Here is a 3,982-nt window from a genome sequence, read left to right as displayed (position 1 = left end):
TTTTTTGAGGTCCCAAATTCGTCCATCGACCTCCATTATAAATCTCTGAACTTTCAAAGGAGTACAATTCTAAAACTATTTCAAAGATTCCTTTTCAGGCAAACAAGTCCACAGTAAGATGAGCATTTTAAAGTATGAATGGGGTTACTAACAGTTAGTATGTAGGATTAGTAGCCTGTACTCGTTTCCCTTTAAATGTCCATTGCCGCATTGAGAATCATTGGGCGCTTAAAGTTAAATATCTCCCAAACTACAAATGATTTCAAAGAAAAAATCTCAAGCATGCATGTCCACAGTAAGGTGGAATTTTTGAACTGTGAATGGAGTTTCTAGGTGAAAGTGTTTTTTCGAGGTCCCAGATTCGTCCATCGACCTCCATTATAAATCTCTGAATTTTTAAAGGAGTACAAATCTAAAACTTTTAAACATTTCAAAGATTCCTTTTCAGGCAAACATGTCCACAGTAAGATGAACATTTTAAAGTATGAATGGGGTTACTAGCGGTTAGTATGTAGGATTAGTAGCCTGTACTCGTTTCCCTTTAAATATCCATTGCCGCATTGACAATGCATTGGGCGCTTAAAGTTAAATATCTCCCAAACTACAAATGATTTCAAAGAGAAAATCTCAAGCATGCATGTCCACAGTAAGGTGGAATTTTTGAACTGTGAATGGAGTTTCTAGGTGAAAGTGTTTTTTTGAGGTCCCAAATTCGTCCATCGACCTCCATTATAAATCTCTGAACTTTCAAAGGAGTACAATTCTAAAACTATTTCAAAGATTCCTTTTCAGGCAAACAAGTCCACAGTAAGATGAGCATTTTAAAGTATGAATGGGGTTACTAACAGTTAGTATGTAGGATTAGTAGCCTGTACTCGTTTCCCTTTAAATGTCCATTGCCGCATTGACAATGCATTGGGCGCTTAAAGTTAAATATCTCCCAAACTACAAATGATTTCAAAGAAAAAATCTCAAGCATGCATGTCCACAGTAAGGTGGAATTTTTGAACTGTGAATGGAGTTTCTAGGTGAAAGTGTTTTTTCGAGGTCCCAAATTCGTCCATTGAGCTCCATTATAAATCTCTGAACTTTTTAAGGAGTACAATTCTAAAACTATTAAACATTTCAAAGATTCCTTTTCAGGCAAACATGTCCACAGTAAGATGAACATTTTAAAGTATGAATGGGGTTACTAGCAGTAAGTATGTAGGATTAGTAGCCTGTACTCGTTTCCCTTTAAATGTCCATTGCCCCGTTGACAATGCATTGGGCGCTTAAAGTTAAATATCTCCCAAACTGCAAATGATTTCAAAGAAAAAATCTCAAGCATGCATGTCCACAGTAAGGTGGAAATTTTGAACTGTGAATGGAGTTTCTAGGTGAAAGTGTTTTTTTGAGGTCCCAAATTCGTCCATCGACCTCCATTATAAATCTCTGAACTTTTAAAGGAGTACAATTCTAAAACTATTAAACATTTCAAAGATTCCTTTTCAGGCAAACATGTCCACAGTAAGATGAACATTTTAAAGTATGAATGGGGTTACTAGCAGTTAGTATGTAGGATTAGTAGCCTGTACTCGTTTCCCTTTAAATGTCCATTGCCGCATTGACAATGCATTGGGCGCTTAAAGTTAAATATCTCCCAAACTACAAATGACTTCAAAGAAAAAATCTCAAGCATGCATGTCCACAGTAACGTGGAATTTTTGAACTGTGAATGGAGTTTCTAGGTGAAAGTGGTTTTTTTAGGTCCCAAATTCGTCCATCGACCTCCATTATAAATCTCTGAACTTTTAAAGGAGTACAAATCTAAAAAGTATGAATGGGGTTACTAGCGGTTAGTATGTAGGATTAGTAGCACTGTACTCGTTTCCCTTTAAATATCCATTGCCGCATTGACAATGCGTTGGGCGCTTAAAGTTAAATATCTCCCAAACTACAAATGATTTCAAAGAGAAAATCTCAAGCATGCATGTCTGTCCACAGTAAGGTGGAATTTTTGAACTGTGAATGGAGTTTCTAGGTGAAAGTGTTTTTTTGAGGTCCCAAATTCGTCCATCGACCTCCATTATAAATCTCTGAACTTTCAAAGGAGTACAATTCTAAAACTATTTCAAAGATGCCTTTTCAGGCAAACAAGTCCACAGTAAGATGAGCATTTTAAAGTATGAATGGGGTTACTAACAGTTAGTATGTAGGATTAGTAGCCTGTACTCGTTTCCCTTTAAATGTCCATTGCCGCATTGACAATGCATTGGGCGCTTAAAGTTAAATATCTCCCAAACTACAAATGATTTCAAAGAAAAAATCTCAAGCATGCATGTCCACAGTAAGGTGGAATTTTTTAACTGTGAATGGAGTTTCTAGGTGAAAGTGTTTTTTCGAGGTCCCAAATTCGTCCATCGACCTCCATTATAAATCTCTGAACTTTTAAAGGAGTACAATTCTAAAACTATTAAACATTTCAAAGATTCCTTTTCAGGCAAACATGTCCACAGTAAGATGAACATTTTAAAGTATGAATGGGGTTACTAGCAGTTAGTATGTAGGATTAGTAGCCTGTACTCGTTTCCCTTTAAATGTCCATTGCCATTGGGCGCTTAAAGTTAAATATCTCCCAAACTACAAATGACTTCAAAGAAAAAATCTCAAGCATGCATGTCCACAGTAACGTGGAATTTTTGAACTGTGAATGGAGTTTCTAGGTGAAAGTGGGTTTTTTAGGTCCCAAATTCGTCCATCGACCTCCATTATAAATCTCTGAACTTTTAAAGGAGTACAAATCTAAAACTATTAAACATTTCAAAGATTCCTTTTCAGGCAAACATGTCCACAGTAAGATGAACATTTTAAAGTATGAATGGGGTTACTAGCGGTTAGTATGTAGGATTAGTAGCACTGTACTCGTTTCCCTTTAAATATCCATTGCCGCATTGACAATGCATTGGGCGCTTAAAGTTAAATATCTCCCAAACTACAAATGATTTCAAAGAGAAAATCTCAAGCATGCATGTCCACAGTAAGGTGGAATTTTTGAACTGTGAATGGAGTTTCTAGGTGAAAGTGTTTTTTTGAGGTCCCAAATTCGTCCATCGACCTCCATTATAAATCTCTGAACTTTCAAAGGAGTACAATTCTAAAACTATTTCAAAGATTCCTTTTCAGGCAAACAAGTCCACAGTAAGATGAGCATTTTAAAGTATGAATGGGGTTACTAACAGTTAGTATGTAGGATTAGTAGCCTGTACTCGTTTCCCTTTAAATGTCCATTGCCGCATTGACAATGCATTGGGCGCTTAAAGTTAAATATCTCCCAAACTACAAATGATTTCAAAGAAAAAATCTCAAGCATGCATGTCCACAGTAAGGTGGAATTTTTTAACTGTGAATGGAGTTTCTAGGTGAAAGTGTTTTTTCGAGGTCCCAAATTCGTCCATCGACCTCCATTATAAATCTCTGAACTTTTAAAGGAGTACAATTCTAAAACTATTAAACATTTCAAAGATTCCTTTTCAGGCAAACATGTCCACAGTAAGATGAACTTTTTAAAGTATGAATGGGGTTACTAGCAGTTAGTATGTAGGATTAGTAGCCTGTACTCGTTTCCCTTTAAATATCCATTGCCGCATTGACAATACATTGGGCGCTTAAAGTTAAATATCTCCCAAACTACAAAAGATTTCAAAGAGAAAATCTCAAGCATGCATGTCCACAGTAAGGTGGAATTTTTGAACTATGAATGGAGTTTCTAGGTGAAAGTGTTTTTTCGAGGTCCCAAATTCGTCCATCGACCTCCATTATAAATCTCTGAACTTTCAAAGGAGTACAATTCTAAAACTATTTCAAAGATTCCTTTTCAGGCAAACAAGTCCACAGTAAGATGAGCATTTTAAAGTATGAATGGGGTTACTAACAGTTAGTATGTAGGATTAGTAGCCTGTACTCGTTTCCCTTTAAATGTCCATTGCCGCAATGACAATGC

The sequence above is a fragment of the Gymnoscopelus braueri genome (assembly GCF_963280865.1).
Source record: "Gymnoscopelus braueri genome assembly, chromosome: 14".
NCBI lineage: Eukaryota > Metazoa > Chordata > Actinopteri > Myctophiformes > Myctophidae > Gymnoscopelus > Gymnoscopelus braueri.
Note: the sequence above shows the minus strand (reverse complement) of the source record.